This window comes from Motacilla alba, chromosome 1, assembly GCF_015832195.1.
Source record: "Motacilla alba alba isolate MOTALB_02 chromosome 1, Motacilla_alba_V1.0_pri, whole genome shotgun sequence".
Classification (NCBI taxonomy): Eukaryota; Metazoa; Chordata; class Aves; order Passeriformes; family Motacillidae; genus Motacilla; species Motacilla alba.
The window spans coordinates 94,000,643-94,022,078 of NC_052016.1; the positions used below are offsets into that span (position 1 = coordinate 94,000,643).

Below are 21,436 nucleotides of genomic sequence, written 5' to 3' on the forward strand. Positions count from 1 at the left end.
CATTGTGGGACTGAGAGCACAGAAGAATTCGACTCTCCCAAGCAGTATGACTCACTCCAGAGCTACTCTGCAGAGGGGAAATCAGGGATGTGGCAGGGCAGCTGTTCCCCCACAGGAACCATCCAGACGGTGCCTCACCTACGTGCTCATCCTGGGTGTTCACTGGGACCCAAACTTCTGCCAGCAAGGACGAGACACCATGAGACACACACCCCCTCTCCCTGCTGCCTGCCCTCTGCTCACACTGCCTAGCACACCTGGGGAGAGAGGGCACACTTGGATGGAGATACTGATGCTGAGGGGGTGCCCATCTCCTACAACTCTCCACAAGACACAGGTGGCTGCTGCATCCAGCAAGCTGTCTGGGGATTTCCTTCACCACACTACACCCCCTGACAATCCCCCAGTAAAAGGCTTTCTTCTTTTTGCAGAACAGAATTATCTCAGGAAGCAGGGGACTGGGGTTTGAGGTCTTCCCATGTGGGAAAGGGGGATAGAAAAAAATCCATCTGGTAATTACTATACCCAAAGAGCTAGCAGAGAGGTGAGCTTGGTGTTCTCCTCTTGTTTTCAAAAAACCCATGGATGCTCTGAATTTTCAGGTGTGCACCTGGAGATGTATCAAAGCAATTTGTTTTTCCAAACCACTGAGCTCTTCTCATCTGGAAATTAGAGTTGTCTACCACATCTGTACTCGTGCACCCAAAAAATCACGAGGCATTTTCAAAAATGGATACCTCTGCCTACTAAAGCCAAATGATCGCACTGACCAATTTTTGCAAGTCCTGGACACTTTTACCACCACTCCCCAGTCTGAGCTGAGGGACTGAGGATGTCTGGATCTTCAACTGCTTAAAGACCACCAGCTGTAACCAAGGTCAGGAGAACAGCAGCCATGAATATGCAAAAGAACAACTTACGTTTCCTAATTTTTTATGCCTGTTGTTTCATGCCAATTCATAGAAAGTCATAAGTGTTCTTTTGCCTGCACTCCTGCAAAGTCTTTGCTGAATATGGCCCTTGATTGTTAAACAAATGAATCACATTAACTCTTCTTGGTGATACACAGTCCATCAGCTTTACAGGTCGCTACAAATTACACCACTGATTTCAAAGGCAAAGGTACTAAACATGTGGTGAAGTCAGACTTTGAAAAATTACTCATATCTGATATACGGATGCTGAAGAGAAGCTGCTGCCCTGAGCAGATAGCTGTGTTCTGACCTCAGACCTGCCCCTGAGGAGCTGCACACCACCATTTGTGACATTCCTGTCACAGGAGCTGGAGTGCAAGTGTTCATGTTGCCAGTGAACCTAGCAAGATGGAGAGAAACAACAATCTCTGTATATTTGATAATTTAAAAATTAATATTAGATAATTGCTATTTCTCTCTTCTCTTTGGGTTTCCATCTATTTTTTTCCTTTTCCTTCCCCAAGCCCCAGTTTGTTCACTTGTTAACCCACTAACAGTGGAGAATGTAAAGCCCTCAACATGAGTGCCCTGTTTAGAGAGCAACCAATTCACTGCCATCCTTAAGTTGTCTGTTCTAGTCTGCTGCCATCTTACAGAAGGGACAAGATGACCATATGATCTTATGCTGTATAGAGTACATTGAACATATGATAAAATTATGGTCTCTTTCTCTGTGAGGATAAAAATACTGAATGTGAATTTGGCAGCAGGCTATTTCAGACTAGGACTAGGAACAAGCGTCTGTTACAAAATTAAATAACTCCCCAAGAAGTGTAGTGAAAAAAGTCTGCAAGTACTCATCAGCAAGACATTTTGCTTTCTATTACCCCAGAACTAAAACTTTAGCTTTTCTTTCTGGCTCATCATCTCTCTGGGCAGGAAGTAAAAACTTTTCACATCTCAGTATCATCATGTACCATTTCAAAGGGTGAAAAATAAGCTGGAAACACAAAACCAAAGACAAGATATGCAAAACTGATATAACATTTGGGGAAAACCCCATCAATTTCTACATTTTCCTCTTTGTTTTTCCTCTTTTGAGTGCCAAATGTAATTTTTTTTTCTTTGAGTACTTTCAGACATCTTAACATTACTGTTGATATCAAACTTTCTAGACCATCCACTTCTGATGTTACAGAGGAACACACTCTGCCATGGAATCTGGCAAACTGGATTTAACCTCATGGCCACAGTTTAACTTGAAAAAAAAAAAACAAAACCCAAAAGCTGGCAAATGTTTCTTGAAATGTGAATTAAAGGAAGGGATTGCATTAGCTGCAGGGAACAAGCAGCACGGAGCCCTTGACACGCTATCTGCTTCGGTGGACTTCCCCATCCCAGCGCCGTTGCGTTGGTGCCGGCTGCGTGACGCAGCCCCTGCGCAAGGCTGATGTGGGCACTGCTGGAAGGCTCTGCAAAGGTCCCTCCACCCTCTCAACACCACAGGACATTCGTGCAATAAACGTTTTAATTATTATTTTTAAAAATTAAAACTAAAGCCGAATAAAGGTTTTGAGGCTGCTGTTGCAAACTAAGCTGAGGAGCTGCTCCCCTGTGTTTGTTCTGACACTGCTGAACCCGTCTCGTTTGTCTTCCTTTCTGTTTTGCGATCTGTCATAACAAACTTGCCCCATTGAACCTCCAGTGGACCATCAGCTAAATACTGGCAAGTCTTGGGGACCCGTCAGGGAAAGTGGGCTCAGCCTCTTCCCCCTCGGATGCTGTGCCCATGGCCCTCATCCCTCAGTCAGCAGAGCCCGCAGAGCGCCAAGCGCTGCGCCCGGGGCGGCTGCGGTGCGGGCTGGCAGCAGGATGCGAGGAGCTGCCGCCCAGGATAACGGCAGAGCCTGCTCAAGAAATAGCCAGGAGCGTCGTGCTGCTGATAACACGAGCAGCTAATTACCATGCAAAGCACAGAGAACTGTAAGAAACAAGACTGACTAAAGGCTACATAGAATTCTTGGGAAAACGGGATGTCATTTCAAAAAAAGCTACCTCTGTACAAATTTTATTTCAGAGTATTACTTTATTTTTTCTTCCCTTACCAAGAGCGTTCACATGGAGATATATAAAGAAACCTCTCTGAAAGGAATTGCCTATCTTGTGACACTTCTCCCTGCTTTAAATCTTTATGTTGAGGAAAGAAAGAAAAATCTTCTGCAAGTATCTGTTTCCATTTTAGCCCAAGAGATTTTTATGATGCAGGCTTTTGGTGCTGTCATTATTTGGACTGAGCTAGGTGTTTTTACAAACTGTTCAGAAGCTATTGGATTTTTGTCTCCAGTATCAATTAGGCGTGAGGACGATCTCCAGAAGCCTGAGGTACATACTCATCCTCTTCCCCTCAGTGGCAGCCAGGCTGGTCGTGTCACCTCCAGCCAACAGCATGACAGTGGCCACCCCATGTCCGCCCCAGGCTGCTCAGGCACAGCATAGTGCTGCTCACTGTGGGGCTGCAGGATTTCCCCTGGGGCCTGAAGGGAAGCTTCAGGCACTGAATGTCGGCAGACAATAACCAAAATCCACGATGAAACAAAATAGGAAAAAAGGGGGGGGGGGGGGGGGGGAATCCCACCTTGATGGACCTGAATCTGAAAGCATATTAGAAATTCTTCTTTGCCAGGCACACACACACACATGCACATGCATATATACAACATTTTCTATGCAATCCATTTTCTAGAAAGGAATATCCATTATGAAGAAGAAAACTCCTTATCTTGTAACTAAAGTGTGGCTTCTGCCTGTTGGGTTCAGGAGAACCATTACTACCAAAGTTTCCCTTCAATCATTTCTCTAAAGAGATCTTAACACATTCAAGTTGTGGAATTTGCTGGAGTTTAACAGGGTTTTGTGCCTGAGATCAGAGATGTGATTTCTGGGGGTTCTGTAGAAATATAACCAGGCTGCGGAAAGGAATTTTGGGGAAGTGTCATTTGCAGATGCCCAGGAAGGGTTTTCAGACGTTCAGGGTTTAAGTTGTTACTGACTTTTTTACCTGTGCTACATCCTCCAAAATGCTCTTTATGGAGTGTTGAACCCACGCAGCTGAACCCACACAGCTCTTGGAGAGAAAAGGCAGGACTTTGAACCTCAGGAAAGATGGCCTGCTAAAAAGATTAGACCTCAACCTAGTTAAAAACTTACCTTTCAGCCCCTCAGGAAATACCCACTTTTTGTAATGCTTTCATTCTGAATGGGGAAATGGGGGCAGGCTACTTGTCAATTTTATCCCTTTGGCTATGCTTCCATTCAAAATGCAATTGTGTCACATCATTACCTTAAAAATGAAATTTTATGAACCATTTTTCAATTCAGTTGAGAAATCAAAATTTGATCAAGTTGAAATACTTCAATGACAAATTTTAAGAAATATAATCTGTAATCATAGAATAAGATATGGCCTAAATCAAGAAGGCATTAAACCAAAATATCAAATGTTTTTCTCCAAATTTTGGAATTTTTTAATTTAAGGAAACATTTTCTTCAAACAAGAATGAAAATGGGTTTGGTCAAAATCAACATGGATGCAGACATTTTCAGTTCTGATAATCTGGGACATCCCATAGAAAAAGGACTGAGTAGGAAAAAAGAGAACAAAATTAAAAATGGTATTTATCTTTTTTTTTCCTCCCTCTCTAACAATGATGGCATTTTGATTTTGTTGGGTGACGTGAGACCTACCAGCAAAGTTTCCACCTGCCTTTAGAGGGATAGACTTCAGGGAGCCATGGCACACTGCAGTCACCCTCATTTCACTGGGTGGCATTAATAATGCTTGTGCCTTCTGTGAAGACTCCTAATCTCTCCCTGAGGATGCAGGCAAGCAGGGCTGAGCTGTGTAAGGTTACACCAAGGAAATAGATACAAAGAGACAGCTCAGAAAACTTGATTTTCTGTTCCTGATATTTGAAAGCTTTACTTTGCACTCATGCTATGCCTTACCACTAATTGGAGTGCCAGTGGCCACGGTCTGTTGATACAGTAGTTTTCTCCTGTGCTTGGCATTGCTGTGAGTAGGAGCTGTTTCACTTTTACTATGAGGAATTGCTGACACTTCTTTAGACACAGAGAAGTGCAGGAGGGAGATGGGAAAGAGGAGCTAAATTCTCCTCAAGGTCTGTGTCAGAAAGTGTTGCACTAATTAAAGTCATTAAATCCATCTATTTCACAGTCACTGTTAATAAACTGTTACCTTTAATAAACCCATCTCTTTTGAAATGGACCCATCATATTTTTATGGGGATTGTTTTTCCTACCAAGGGATCTCGCAACACTGTTCTTGGTTCAAAAGGGAAGAGGAGTAGCTTTTAAAAAGATTTTATTTCAAGGAAAAAAAAAGATCAAGTGCTGAAAGTCATCTAGCTTTGCTTTAATGAAAGTATCTGTACTAATTGGGGGCCTCACTGCAGCTGGAATATCATGATGCCCTAGTCTTGTACCAGGACCAGGAATATGTTCTGGCTAATTAAAGGAGATAAATCAAAAAATATCTGTAGACAGAGAGAAATGCCAAATGATCCTACAGACTTGCCATGCACACTAGGAACGAGAAGCAAGAGCCCATTTTGCTCTTGATGAACGATACTCAGGGCAGTGAGCTCAGCAGCTCCCCCAGAACTGAGGCAGAACAGCAGCTTTTGGAGAGCAAGACCCTACAGAAGAAATACTAGAGAGGAGTTCACAGAGCCATAACCCAGTATCACAAGTCTTGGGCTGTGCTGGTCTTAGAGCAGATCTGAGTCTAGGTGAAGACGGATGTACTGTGGATGTGTAAGTAGAGCCATTCGCCATATTGTATTGTTTTTAAAAGAGGAAGGAAATTATGTTAGAGCATACATCCTCCAATATGTGCCCATGGCCTGTCCCAGAGCTTGAGGCATCATCTCCTGTCCATGTAGTGCCTGGCCTGCAGTAAATGTTGAAAAGCCAGGACAAGAAAGTGAAATGATGCTGAAGGGCTGCCATCTGGATGGCTGCTGGGAGCTTCAGCAGAGCTCAGACTCCTACAGCCCAGCTGGGAGGGTATTTGGAAGAGCTGGGTCTGGCCATATTTTGAGAGGTCTTCAAACTCATGACATGGTCTGAGTCCAAGTCTCAGTGTCCACACCACAAATAAAATCAAGACAATTAAAGGCCAAGAATTCTTCTTAACCCTCCCCACTCTCTCCAACCCTAAGGGTCATTGAACAATCAATGACTGGAGCTGCACTGGTAACATTTCATCTAGTTAAAGATGCTTGGGAGCCTCAAATAAAACCTACTGACAGATCAGCAGTGATTTTACAGGCTTTTACATTATATTAATAAAAATAAAATTCCAAACATGCCAGAATTACACCATGACCCAGAACAATAAAGTGGAGCTGTAATGGAGATGAACTGCATTGTTCTATTAATAAAATATAAAGGTTTTATTGTTATTGGGAAAGACTGATTGTATCAAATCAATACCATGTCACAGTATATTAATGTTTTTCTTCACTAATGAAAAAACAGGGCCTGTTGTGATTACACTCTCTTATTACCCATTTGAAAAATATAATGGGCTGGTGATAATGAAGATTGCACCTTGCAATTTTACTCCTTGCTAGATGCTTGATCCTGGGGAGGTGCTAGTAAGTGACCTGTGCTTTCAGAAAAGTCAGGAGAGGAAGATATCTAACATATATGAAAATGCTGTCAAAACCCCCCTGAATGGACTCCATAGTCCCTGCTTCCCGTGGAAAAAAATTGGAAAAAGCCATTGGGGACCTCTGGAAAAGTCTTCAGCATGCCACATTTTCTGCAGTACTCTATGCATGCCCAAAACATATCAAGTGACTGCTGCTTGACACAGTGGTGCATTTGCCAGAAAGCTTCCATTATGGGCACCAGAGTATTTTGGTTTTGCAGCACCAACACGAAAGTCTTTGTAGTAGAGTCATGAGCTTCTTCCCTCAGCCAGTGCTTCAACAGCCCACCCAAGGATCCTGCCCTGAGACCAACAGAGAGCAGCTCTTCTCCCCGTTACCTGTCCTCCTTGCTGCGCAGATGGCCAATTAGTGTCAACTGGTATGTGATGCTTTTAGTGATGTGGACATTTGTTGGCTGGGACCTGGACTGAACCTGATTGATTGCATTTAATATATTGGAGACTGTGTCTGTGTTTGGGGAGAATATGTAACATCTGCATCATGGCAACAGTTGGAAAAACAGGTATTATGAAACTGTTGAAATTTTTGTGAATTTTAACATGAATATAGCATCAGTTAGTATAACACTGAATAAATTAAATGGATTACTTTGCCAAGAGATCCTTTAAAAGTGTTAATTAACGATAAATCAATAAAAACTATTCAACATGAAAATCAATTACATCCCTGTTTACATTATTTAACTCCAAACATTTCTGTTTTGTGTGCTTGTAATTAGCAAGCTATAAAAGATGCCATAAATAGGCGCATAATGAGAGGAACTGTTTATAAATGATAATTGGTATTCATTCCCACTGAGCTAAAGGTTATGTGATTACAAACTGTTGCACAGAAAGGGTTAAATCTCTTACAGATTGAAGGTTTTACAGTACACAGCTCTGGAGAAATCTTTCCCACAAAAGGCCCCTGATGGAAGAATGCCCCTGTACGTGAGTGCTGATGGAAAGAGTAACATCTACCAGGTGTTGATTAAAGCCCATTTACATCCATTTAGGAAACACTAAGGAAAAAATCCACCCTTTGGGCAGTGGTGGAGGCAATAAGAAAAAAAATCAGAACCTTGCGCCAGAAATTCAATATTAATAAAATTCATGATCTAAACAACACCTCTACAAAGTCCAAAGGAAAGATACTAACACTGAAATGCTACCAAAAATCTGGATGACCATCGTGTTAACAAAGCTGACGACAGGACAAAGGACACAAGGGTGTTTTCTGTCATCATGGGTAACAAGGATGTCACTCTACCCAATATCTCCTTCAAAGATTAAGACCAAAGGCTTTCACAGAGGGCTAAAAGAGGATTACAGGATCTTCAAGCAGCAGCGAGAAGCCCAAAACACTGAGCAGCAGCCTGTAGCTCCAGAAGGTAACACTGGATTATTTCCTACAACACACAGAGATGAAAAAACTTTCCTGGGGAGAAACAACCTCTCACTAATCCCTAATGCTGAAAGCAGCCTTCTCAGCTTTAGAGACTGAGACTGATCTAAACTCAACAGGTAAAAAAAACCCCATGATTTGGAGACCAGAGGCTTTCTGCTAATGGCTTTTGCTAGTCTAAGGATGTCACCAACATCTGACAGTTTTGGCTTTGACAGTGTCTCCTGCCCAGGAAAAGAAACCTCAACCTTTCACTGTAACTGCTACTGTGAGGGCAACAAGCATCAAGAACCCTTGACTAAGCCAGTCTGACCAGTGAACATCTGGTGATAAAGACAGCAGAGTCAAATAATCTATCTGCAAATCCAGAGCTAGACCACACTTCTACCTTGCCTGGACATAGGTATTGCCCATATTACCTTGGCTTTCCAGAGATTTAGAACACTTACACTGCACTGCTTTCCCTGACTTGCACAGAATACAACTGCTTCACAGAACAGATGGATCAGCAATGAGTTTGAAAAAAAGAATCTTTTAGGTGTGAGGAAGAGAGCCTTACATGGTTTTGACAAGGATAGTTCAGTCTCAATGCTAAGAACACAAAAAAACATATTCTGGTCATGGCAATTATGACCTGGACCCCTATTTGCCCAAGAGGGTTATAATTTGCTATTGAAAACCCAAAGCATTATCAATGAAGAAAAACAAATGTATTCATCTGCATCTTTAAATCAATCCATTGATGCCTCTGGTCAGCTCAGGCAGATTCTCTTAAAACCCACACGGAAGCTGATAAATAGCACAATTCTTCTAGCTACAGTGAAAACCTTGGCAGAGTTTTATTGTGCTTTCAGCATTCCTGAAAGTCAAAAGAAAAATCCAGGCATACTGTGGTCACTGACAGACTGATGGGAACACATTCACTGCAAACCTACTGCACTTCCTAAATGTATTGCAGTTAATAGGACACATAAAATTTCAACTAAAATGTCAGGGCTGGATGTCTTAGAGCTCACAGACGTAAGTTCCTTCCAGTTAGAAATATACATGACACCATGTATACATCAAGGTATAAATGTAAATACCAAGGCACACATACACGTGCATGTATGTATGTACATGCCACACAAAAAAACTCTGAAAGTTTCCTGGAAATGCCCAAACTAACCAAACAAATGTCAAATCTTATCAACAGCAGCCTTAATATGGGAATCAATAAATTCAGCACACCTATAAAGTTGCAGAATAGAAAAATACCTTCCTTATTTTTTCCTGCTCTCTCTTTCCCAAATCCCACTGAAAAAAAAAATTACCACTGATTCACTGCAAGCCCATATCAGTCCTCTTTTTTTTGGGAGCTAGGCAAGAGGCAGGCACTATCCCATGCTCCCTTACCTCCAGAGTGAAGATATCTCCACACCTGTAAAATCATCCATCCCAAGGAGTGGCAGCACTAGTCCCTGCTTTCCTGTGGGCTCCATGACAGCACCCTAGTTTTTGGGCAATCACAAAGACCAAGAGCAGGAGAACAAATGATGTCCCAGGTTTGGGGGAGAGTTGCAGGTAGTTCCCAAGTAGTTGTATTGTACTTGTTAACAATTTTTGATGGAAGCCACAGTGGTCCTTCAGTCTTGGAGGACAAAAGAATTGCTTTAAATGATCCTAGTTCTTTTTCTTTTGGCTTTCCCTTTTCATATTCTCTCAAGGTATCCACTTTTAAAGGGGATATTGCATCTGAATGTCACAATGCTTTCTGATTTTCTTTTTTGCTGTCACTGTTACAAGTAACAGTGAAATATAGAAAGAAAGTAGAAAGAAAAACTGATCTCAGCTTTCCCGGATTTTCTGTCTGGAAAAGCATGCTTGTCCTTCCAGTAAGCACACACTTCCCACCTGCCAGCATTGAGCCCTCCCACACAGCTAATGGACCACCATGTCTTAAAGGGGTTTGTGAGTTTTCACAGAAAGGTTATGTTGCCCTTAGGTTTGGTTTGGGTTGATTTCCAAAACTTTAACTGGAAAGCTTCAAAAAAGCCTTTAGGATTTTTTTTCCAACAATCCTCCACTTAAAAACAGGTTATTTGGTCTCTAGAGTAAGAAATGTTCAGTATAGCCCCATTTCATTTTAAATGGAAGCTAAATGGAGAGAAAATCCCTAATAATGCTTACAGACATTTCCATCTAGGTCAAGTACAACAAATCTGCATTTTTGAGCAGCAGAGCCAGCTCTCTGTCCCTGTTGAAAATGGCAGGTCTTGTGGCGCCCTGAATTATAACAACACATACAGAAAACAGGAGTGCAGTTGGAAAGCCTTTCAGTTGAGAAGCCACATGCTTCCCTTTTGTCAAGTGATCTTGATGAATTTATTTCTGTGGCTTTTATTCATGTTTCAGGGCGTTGAATCCTTTAAACTTGTTAGTATTTTCCCTTTTTTATTGTTCTCTGCCATCCTTTGCTGTTTTATTTTATTCTTTTGTTCCCCAGTGTAACTGAAGGTAATGCAGTCCTGGGCCTATTACCCTCAGTCACTTTGATCTGGCAGTGGATATCAACAAAGAAGTTATTTGTTCTCAACACATTAAACCCTTCTGTGTAGCTTTTTACAAATTCTGTTATGCAACTTTGATAGGGCCTGGAACGAGTTGTCAGGTACCGAAAGGCAGGGGAGCACAAAGATCTCTCCAAAAGCCAGGCTATGAATGGTGTCATCTTGCTGCTTCACTTTCAAAGGTGGCTCATAGGGGTTTGTTGAATAGGAGTCGTTTGACAGCAGACATCTGAATTTGTATCACAGTCTCTAAGACACCTTTATAAGAACTTTGAATATCTTAGTCGACTCCTGAGGATCAAAGCTTCCTATGTAATAAACCTATCATGGGTTACTCAGGGAGATTTTCAGCATTGGTAACAATGGCAGCTGATTTGCCTCACATAAAAAGCTACCAATAGAATGTAAGGGTTGTGATCAATACTTTAACTAGCAAGATAAAAATCTATCTGAAACCCAGGAGTTATATTTTGGTCTCATCATTTACCTTATAAACCATCTCCTATAATTTGAAGACACACATGCATTAAGTGTTGCTTGAAATACATTAGATTTTGATTTTTCAAATCCGAATACTAGAATAGTAAGTAGAATTGGCAGCATAAATGAATATAATGAATAAAACACAAAAAGCTCTTGGCTGGCTTTTGAATATAGCATTAGAAACAGAGAAACACACATTGTTTTACAGTGAACTACATTAAATATATTTGTTATGGGTTTGAAATACTCCAAATTATTTGTTATGGATGAGAGAGGATGCTCTGCATTTATGATAGATGATACCACATTGTCATCAATTGTCATGCTTTGTTTATAGGACTGAATAATTTGTAATCATCAGATTACTATGTTTAGTCTGCACTCTGTTTTTTTTTTTTTTTTTTTAGAGAGCACATATTAAACAGATCAGATCCTTGTATCTTTTATTTATTTGTTTGTTTATGAAGAGAATGATGAGGGGCTCATTCTCCCAAGAATTAACTATTTGATGAAGGGTTTGGAGTTTCAGGTCCTGGTTCTTGTTGGAGAGGAAGGAAAGGCAAAACTACACTTGGGCCCTGATTTTTGTGTGCCCATAACGCCACATAAGGACATCAGGCAATAACACCAGAGAAAAATGAAAATGCAAAAGGCTACACATATTCTAAATGCTTCCTTAAGCTTTCTATTTCCCTTTCCCCAGCCATACTTTCAGTAGCACTTCCACAGTGTTTTATGTGCAGATGCCACTCCAAGTCCCTTGTAGTCCAGTTATCTATTAGGGCAGGTAGAAGATGGGGAAGCCACTCCACAACGCGGATTGTCCTGCACCCTTTGCAGCAACAGGTTTCTTGTGAGGAACAGAATAAAATGTTCTTCTCTTTTTCATGATTCTTTTTCTGCTGGAAAAATACAACCATGAAACAAGATACTCTAACTAGGGTTGCAGGCAAAGACTTTTAACTGTTTCTGTGCAGGGGGAGGCACAGACCTGACAGTCAAGAAACAGCTGGTCACTGTTGTCTCTGCCTTAGGGGGTTACTGGGAAAATCCCCACTTAAGAGCAGCTCCTGCCTAGTATAAATTTTATATACATTTATGCTAGAAACACAATGGGATTTTAAATACCTGCAGCTGGAAAAACAGTCAACAGTTATGGGCTGAACACCTGCATCACTTTATCCATGGGGACTGTTTAGACACAGCAGCCTGTCTGCACACATCACCCACATGGGTCTCGGGCTCTGTTACCCCTCACTCACTGCCCCAGATGCCTTGTTGACAGCAGCTATATATAAATTCAGGATACAGTGGGATTGCTCATTCTGAGAAAATAATTGCAAAATCAAACCTCTGCTTTTGAAAAGGTGTGATATTGGTTCATTTTCTACCCAGAATAACTGTACCTCTAAGCTAAAGAAGAAAATAAGAGCAAAAATGAGACAGAAGCCAAGCTTACATTTTCATTCTTATCTCTCTGTACCAACACTGTCTCAGAGGCTCCTGCTTGCATAGCAGCTGCTGAATTGTTACAGTTTACTGTCTAGCATATTAAAATAAACTAGCACTGATTTTGGCATTTTGCATAAATAGTTGATGGATCTCTACAGCAGAGACAGAATCTCTTCATCTGTGTTCACCTGTGCATCAGACCTCTCAGCCTCTACAAGGACTAACCACGGCAGAGACTGCTGTGTGAAGGTACCCAAAGTCAACCACTGCGTCTCACTAGGGTTCAGAGCTCAATCAGAGCTACCAACACAAAAGATGCAACTATATCCTGCTATTTGTCTAGAAGGAAAAGATTAAATCACAGAATCACAGCCAGCCCTCTGATCATCGTGGTCCTCCTCTGGACTTGCTCCAACAGGCCTGTATGCTTCCTGTGCTGGGGACCCCAGAGTTGGATGCAGGGCTCCAGGTGGGGTCTCACCAGGGTGGAGCAGAGGTGCAGAATCCCCTCCCTTGCCCTGCTGGCCACCCTGCTTTGGAGACAGCCCAGGATGCAGTTGGCTTTCTGGGCTGAAAACTCACATTGCTGGGTCACATTTTACTTCTTGCCAGCCAGCATCCCCAAGTCCTTCCCCTCAGGGCTGCTGTCAATCCATTCATCCCTCCACCTGTAGTTGTGCTTGGGATTGCCCTGAGCCAAGTATGCACAGACCCACCTCTCAAGCCCGTCAAGGGCCTTTTGGATGGTATCCTTTCCCCCCAGCACATTGCTGGCAACACACAGCTTGGTGTTGTCAGCAAACTTGCTGAGGGTACACTCAATCCCACTGTCCATGTCACCAACAAAAATGCTAAACAGACGTCTCGACTGAAAACAGTCTGAAATAATCTGCATTTTGTATGCAAGCACACTACCATGAAAGTTTGTATAGCACTTCACAATCCAGATATGTATTGGTATATATAACTTTAAATACAAGATACAGCTACAGTTCTATATGGGCAACACTATATATTTTTAGGAAGGATAACAAAGAATACATTGTGCAGCTTAAAGGGTTGGAAGCATTTTAGGTAGGCAGGATGGAATTCCCTCTGAAAATTACACTACCAAGTGAAACAAGAGAAGTCCTAATAAACTCTAATACACACACATGCAGATACACTCTCAAATATCTACAAGGGTATTCTCAAAACAAACATAAGGGCTGTCCAAAAGATCTCAGCTTTTCAAAATCATGCCTGCAGATATCAAGCCTTCTCAGGCTCAGTCCTTCACAGGAGGGGAGCCAAGGCACAGTGTGTGCTGGAGCAGTGTTCCCAGGGCTTCCACTCACAGCAGCTGGGTCCAGCTCCCTCAAGGGGAGGAGGTTTGCAAGAACTCCCTGGGAGCTCTCCAAACAAGTCTGCCACTGATGCCCAGAAATACCTCGACCAGGCTTGGGGATGAAAAGTAGCCAAATGTTTCTGTCTGCTCACTCATTACCTGCACAGAGTCATGTAACACTTCCACATGGTGTTACAAAATGTCCCCATAATTAATTTGCCCACAAAATACGCAACAGGGAAAATCTATGGAATGTGTTGGAGGCTGATGAGCAATTTCTTCAGAAATAAAAATGATAGCTAAATCTGGGTTCTAATGCTCCAGATAATTAGCACCACCTCAAAAATCAATATGAAATGCTATAGAATTTGATATAAGAAAATACTTTTTCTTGCACACTGATACTTGCTTTAGTGTCAGCTAGACTTCTTGAAAGGCACAGACAATGGTTTTGGAAAGGGGAAGGAAAACAAGATCAAACTTTCCCACATGCTACCATAATGACCAAACAAATCTGTATGTCCTCTTGTTTTTCATGTTCTCACAAAAAGTTAACTGACTTACAAGTGCACTCCCCCAGCAAGGCAAACCAAATCTTTGACTTGTTTGACTCTTAAGGCTGGATATCACTGCTGCTGAGCAGATCTACCACAGGGAGAGTGGAAGAGGGAATGTAGGTTGGTTGAAAGGATGGTTTGCGCTCATGAAGGGTCTCAAATCTAATATTTGATACAAAAGCAGTGTGTTTTCTGAGACAAACCATAAAAATACAATTGTTATAATAGTGTATAATCTACTAAAATATTTTGACATTTTCCCAGAGATAGTCTGTTTTCTGGTATTTGCATACCTTTGACTCTAGAGTACAAGCATGTATAAGCACGGAAGTAAAGACAGCAAGTAATTATTTACTGATTGAGGAATGGATGGGCTTGAAGTTTCAAACATTAGCATTTCTATTTCACCCTCATCCTTCCAGATGAGGAAGAAGAAGAAGACATGAATTAGAGTGTTCTCAACTGACAGAGATTCCTAATTCATGGCATCAACGCCATAAACTTCTCCTCTTTGTTCTTTTGACTCACTGCCGTATCCTCGTAAGCCCAGGTCAGCCATGCTCAACTCACATTTACTTTGCTGAGGTAGTAAAGGTTACACAACTCCAATTTTTTTTTTCCATTTCTAAGAGAAATGAATCCAAACTCAGCTAATTTGTATACAGCTCCAGGCAATATAAACATGGCTGCTTAGAATCATTTATATAGTATAAGCCTTTGTACTCCATACTTCATGGAACTTAATAAGTAGGTGTCAAACTCTGAATTAAAATTCCCAGAAGAGGACACAGCACAAAGGACAATAAAAATGATTTTTAAATAATCATAGGGATAAATAGCATCCACTTCTGACAAATGTAAGTGCTGGTATAAAATGTTATTAGGCTACAGAGATTTTCTTTTGTTCAGGAAGTATGTTTTATTCTCCAGCAGTGTCATTCATCATCCTAATGAGCCCTCAAAATGTAAATTAAATAGCAAAGACTGATTCATTCAAAAACATCTTTGTGCTGTGTGTAAAACCTTTTTTCTACTTTTATCCTTATATATTGGTCCATTCTTTCATTGCAAAATAACCCCTCAGCCCTTGTATGCTTTAATGACCAAGTTCAAGCAAAGCATATTTTCAGTAAACACTGTTTATTCATTGCTGCTTTTGCCACAGTAATTAAAACAACAACAACAACAAAAAAAACCCCCAAAAACCAACCAACCAACCAAAAAAACCCCAAACAAACTAACCAACCAAAAAGAAAAAAAAAAAAACCACCCCAAACAAAACCACAACACCTTGTTTTAAAATGTTGTGCTCCTTAAATTGTATTTGATCCAGAAAACCTCACAAACCTGTGCGTGCATGTGTTTTTTTGTTTTATTCAGTGTCACTTAGTACAGGGAAACTCTCAATGGAAAAGGATTAGTAGAAATTTCAAGCAGCTCTAATTTACTGAACCAAATACATTAACAATAAGCAAACACTGTATTTTTGCTAATGGCAGAAAAAAGAAAAAAATCCAGGGTCGTGAGATAAATTAGTTCAGATTTCTTGTTATCTGTTGATAAGGACATTACACATTCTTACCAGGAATGCAGAAAAGAGGTTTCAGACTTGACCTGAATTTATGCATGAGCACACACACAACAACAAGAACGACAAGGAACAGGGCTTCCCTGGAGCCAATCCAAACAAAAATATAACAGGAATGGAAAAAACCACAGCAAAAGCATGCCTGGTTTTGGTATGATTAATCTTCAGTTATCTTGTTCTCTGCCTCTTCCCTTCTCTTTCTCTTACTCTAATGCTTCTCAAAAACATCTTCAGCTTATTTTGGGTCTATATATGTTTCTGTGTGTAAAAAATGCAGATGAAAATATTAAGAGAGCAAAGTTTGCCTGATGACAAGAATGCTATTATTAAACTGCATACGTAAGACTTAAAATCCACAATTTTCAGAATAAATTATATGAAACCTCAGCATTCAGTGACATTATGCTTTTATGAGGTTGAAATGTTGGAGGGAGACACGAGGGGTTACAATGAAACCATCCAGCTGTGAACGAGGTAAGTACATGTATGGTGTCTTGCTGCCAGGGATCCAAAAAATGGCCCTAGACCAATACTCCTTTTATTGCAAACCCAAAGAGAGCTGAGTGATGCATTGGCATAAGTGAGTTAAGAGAGCTTAGAGACGGAGTTAAGTGTTACAATTTTTAGCTAGAATATCTTTGATGACAGGTGACCTTTTGTAGGGTTTCTTCTCAAAAAGTTAAAATGGTGATATGTGAAAGTTCAGTGAAGGTTCCGTACTGCAACTGTTAGAGAGACCATATGTAATTAGGTTAAACTCCACTAAGCAGAAAGAAGAATAAAAAAAGATCAGTATTATGGCATGAAATATTATCACTTAAGAAAATTAAGCATCATGAACCCTAGCTGAGAGAGCTTAACAAACCATCTATCATTTATCTTTGAGTGCTGATTCAGAAATCAGACCAGCATTCACAACTGCAGTGATTGATTAAAACAAATGCATACAGTATAGTAATTTATAAATGAAGACAGTAATTTACAAATTAAGTAAAGACTTTATGCCTGCAGAATAAGCTGCTGAAATAAGAAGCTGAAAATATATTTGAAGATACTTCAAACATACTCAACATGTCACAAAGAGTCGCATGATGCAGCAGCATCTGAGTTTATACTTTGCTCAACTAATCTTCAAACTCAAGAGTATCTTCTAGATGCAAAGCCTGCCTTTCACATCCTTGTGCATATATGATACACCTAGGTACACTACCTGTATTTTTACTAACTACTCTTTTCACTGATGTATTTAAGTACCTCTTATTACCTAAATTATTACGCTACAGTCAAAACAGCGATCCTTGGATCCTGTATACTGCATCAAATTAGCGTTTTTCCAGCCAGCTGTCCAAAACTGAAGTACAAAGCTAGAGAGAGTCTAAAAAAAAATCTTCCTGTTAGACTTTAGTACACCCAAAAAGCCAGAAAAGAGAAAATTAAAAAAAAAAAAAAAAAAACCAAAAAAACCCCAAAAAACCCCAAATCCCACTTTATTCTGACTCTCTATCAGCCAGAAAACAGTGCATTTCATTATGGTATTATAAGAATATTACAGATTCACTATTTTAAAGCTCATCCACAACACCACAATTTTAATGGCATAGTTAAAAAAGAACGGGATGTAACAGCTTTTTTGTTTTGCTTTCTTTCTTTCTTTTCTTTTCTTTTCTTTTCTTTTCTTTTCTTTTCTTTTCTTTTCTTTTCTTTTCTTTTCTTTTCTTTTCTTTTCTTTTCTTTTCTTTTTTCTTTTCGTGTTAATTTGATTTATAAAATCTAACAGAAACAGCAACAGAGGAAAAGTTAATAGAACTGATCTGCCCTTGAGGCTTGCTCCCAAAGATCCTGGCTTTCTTCAGTATCATGGAAGCCTTAACGCTTCCTGCAGCAGATGGAAAGGCTACATGAAAGCTAGCCATTGGTGCCACACAGAACTCACAACCTCTGCTCTTCCTTGGCACCTGCAGCCCTTTAAAGCACACCCTAAAATAAGTGTTGGCATTTGGGGCCCAGGTCTGGTCCTGACAAAGAGCAGATTGTTACGCAGAGTTCATCTTGTTGGCAATGATTACAATGTTGACAACAATGTTGACAATGATGGAAGCAAAACGGATCAAAACACAAAGGAAGTAGCAGAATTAAACTCCTCTGTGGAAAATGCTCCCATCTCCCCTGAGCTCATGTGTCCTGTTCCTCGGCTGGTTTCATGTGCTGCTGCTTGTTACATGGGAGATGTTTGTAAGTCTGACTCTGGCAGCAGTAGCTATGGCTCCTTCATTTCAGTGGAGGGTTTTCTAGATTGTACAGACTGCAAAAAAAAGACTATTACAAAGGGAATTGGGCAGAAAAGAGGAGTGAGAAGAAAAAAAAATACAGTGCGTTTAACAGCTTTTGCTGTCCTGGAAGTCACAAACTTCCTCCGAATATCCTTTTTACAGCACAAAGGAGTTAGAAACAAAACCAGCAAGAATGGGTAAAATGTGAATGCTGAAGAAGAAATAGAGTGGAGGAGTGCTGAAGGATGCAAATGAACATTGAATATGCCAGACAACCCTTTTTTCCTTACTACAGTTGACATTGTACTCACCTCACTTCTCCATCCTATACTTGCATGTTTTGAAATGAGTGCTCACAGAATTAAAAACATGGATTCTGCGTCAAGTAACATGCATGTAGTTAATTCAGTGATAAATTACACCTGATAATTTATTCCTTGAAATAATTTTAATATGCATTCTGTCTACACATGCCATTTTCATTGTATCTACACTTTACTGAAGATTTTCCATATGTCAAGTAGTTGTATGAATGTATATGTGCATGGTAATGCTTGAGGGATACTGCAAATATGTGTCTAATGATTCTTAGTTCAGTCAAAAAAAATGCTGTATTATTTGAGAAATAGTTCAGGACCATATAATGAAACAACAAATCACAGCACACGGGAAGAAAATTAAGATTGTCATTAAGATTGCCATTGCCAAAATTGCTTCTCAGTTCTGAAGAGCAGCTCAATTTTGAGGACTTCATTTTCAAGTAATTTTGTTCAAAAACAGATAAGTAATCAGAAGGCAAGAAGCAGGTTCTGTCCCCAAAATATTTTGCCATTGAAATGGACTCAAGGAACACCATGCACAGAGAGAAACAAAACATACCAGAGGACTGAGTGGGCTGGGGACTGGCTTGGACTTGTCAGCCTTTCTAGAGTTTACTTTTAATAAATAAACATCTCAGTGGATGCTGCAGTCTAGATGAATTCCCTGGAGATCCTGAATAAGGAAAGAAGTGTGACCTTGAGGGTCATTTCATCAGAGCTCCGTTGCCCACAGTGACAGGTAGAAGGTCAGGAGACACAGTGTCCCCACTGGAGCAGGGAATTGAGCTCACTGGGGATGAGTGAAGAAGAGGACAGGAGCAAGCTTCTCAGTGGCTTTGAGGGGGAAAAGAAGAAATGTAACTTTGATCTGGTAGATAAGAAGCGGGCTGAGGTTGCCAGTGATCTTTGTGAGGGGTGTTTGCAAGAGCAGAATGAAAATACCTTGTCATGAAACAGGAGATGAGACACAAGCCAAGAAACCAGCAGGGCTAGATGTGTTCTGTGAAGGCAGGACCCTCATAAAGCATGAATCAAAGAGAAGCAGCACCCTGGCTTGCTCTCAGGCGCACAGGATGAGAGGAAGGGAAGAGTCAGATTGGTGATGCAATACTTCCAGCTGAAGCACATCAGAACCTCATTTTTTTCCAGGCTGATTTCCACTTACTGCCAGATTGCCCAGGTTTTTGCAAAGCAGTTACATGATTTAATAAGAAGCATAGTTTTGCCACACAGCCATTAGCAAACTAAATCTCTAATATCTCCACCCCTGTTGAGCAACAGGTCATTCATTGGCAAAATCCATTTTCTCCCAGACATGACAGTACACGTGGCAGAATCTGACCCTTTGAAACATAACACTGATAAAAGCAGAGGCATTTCTAACTTTGGCTGCAACCCAGTCCTACAGTCATGCTCATATGTTGGTGCATTTCATTAAAGGTGATGCATGAAATCACTTAGTGTACTTGACTCCTTTAAATACCTTGACAGGGAGTTAAGTAAATTATGAGTCGTTTTTCTGTATAAGCAAGAGCCATATCTGAATAGACACACTCATGTGGCATTAAATTCATATGTATGCAATTAAGAATGATTGTTTTTACAAATTTAATTACATGACTCTTGTACTAAATATTTTTCATGAAAAACAGGCAAGAGAATAAACAAGATGGTATCAAATAGCCCACTGCCTGAAGGCTGTAAGAAACAATCTATACAGAGACTTTTAAAAATACAGGCAGTATTTTTGGATAAAATCATGTGCCAGTTCAAGGGCCACATTTCTTCTTCAGCACACACAGTCAAGTCTTCTGGAATTCATGACCACTCAAAGCCTTTAATGAAACTTGAGCACATTAGTCAGAATAACCTAATCGCTCTGTCTTTGAAAATAAACTCCACTTTTCTTGCTCATTCCTGCATAGAAGGAAATGCAGAGACACTAGAAGTGTCATCATCATGTAAGACACTTGCTATTAAATCTATTCTCAATACAAGGCTGACCTGAGATACATTTCAGAAATCTTTCTCTTTGTCTGCTCTAATCCATCAGAATCCTTTCAGGTAAAACTACTGCATTTATACATCAAAACTGCATTTTTTAAGTAAGGCTGTCACTTTTAAGGCATGCATCTTTTCAGGAAAATGTCAGGGATGTTATACTTGGGTGTCCTTCTGCCCAGGAGGCCAACAGAGCCTGAACAATGAAGCAAACAAGACAGCTAATCAATAGCAGTCACAGTACTATTTTTTATCCTCCAACATCTTCATTTTTGAGTTGGTACACATCATTACAATAGGAAAACAGGACAGTCAATCTACATTAAGTTCAAGCACTGCATGAAAGGATTAATTTGGCTGCCTTAAAATGATGATACAACTGCATGCCCTTAAACCTTTTAAATTTATACTAAATTTAAAGAAAGTACTTGGATAGGCAGATTGGCTAGATATGAAGGCAAGGGGATATTGACTTGTTTTTTTCCTGTTGGCACCATGTATTTCTTACAGTGATGATTTCTCTGAGCACTGGAATATATCCTGTAAATTTTTTTTAAGGCTTTGGTATAAAGCAATTTCACAAGTACCTGTGTAACTAATCAGATTGAAGGTTCATGATGCCAATTTCTCAGAAGTATGTCAGTGGCACTGAGTCTTGTTGCTAGCTCTAAAAAATATCCCTTAGATTTGGGATTTTCAAGGAGCCCAGGGATTTAGTTGTCCATAAGCCATTCATATACGAGTGATGAGGTCAAAACTCCCTTTGGCTATTTTGACAAATCCATTTCAAGTAACTACTCATTTTCACATTTAATTTGAGTTCAAAGCAGTGAAAG

At 40.4% G+C, this 21,436-nt stretch overlaps 1 protein-coding gene across 3 annotated transcripts in view; it reads right to left on the minus strand.

Annotated features, from left to right (window-relative positions):
• The window catches only part of AFF3 (AF4/FMR2 family member 3), a 333,013-nt gene that overhangs the window by 179,945 nt on the left and 131,632 nt on the right, over positions 1–21,436 (minus strand). The window lies entirely within an intron of this gene.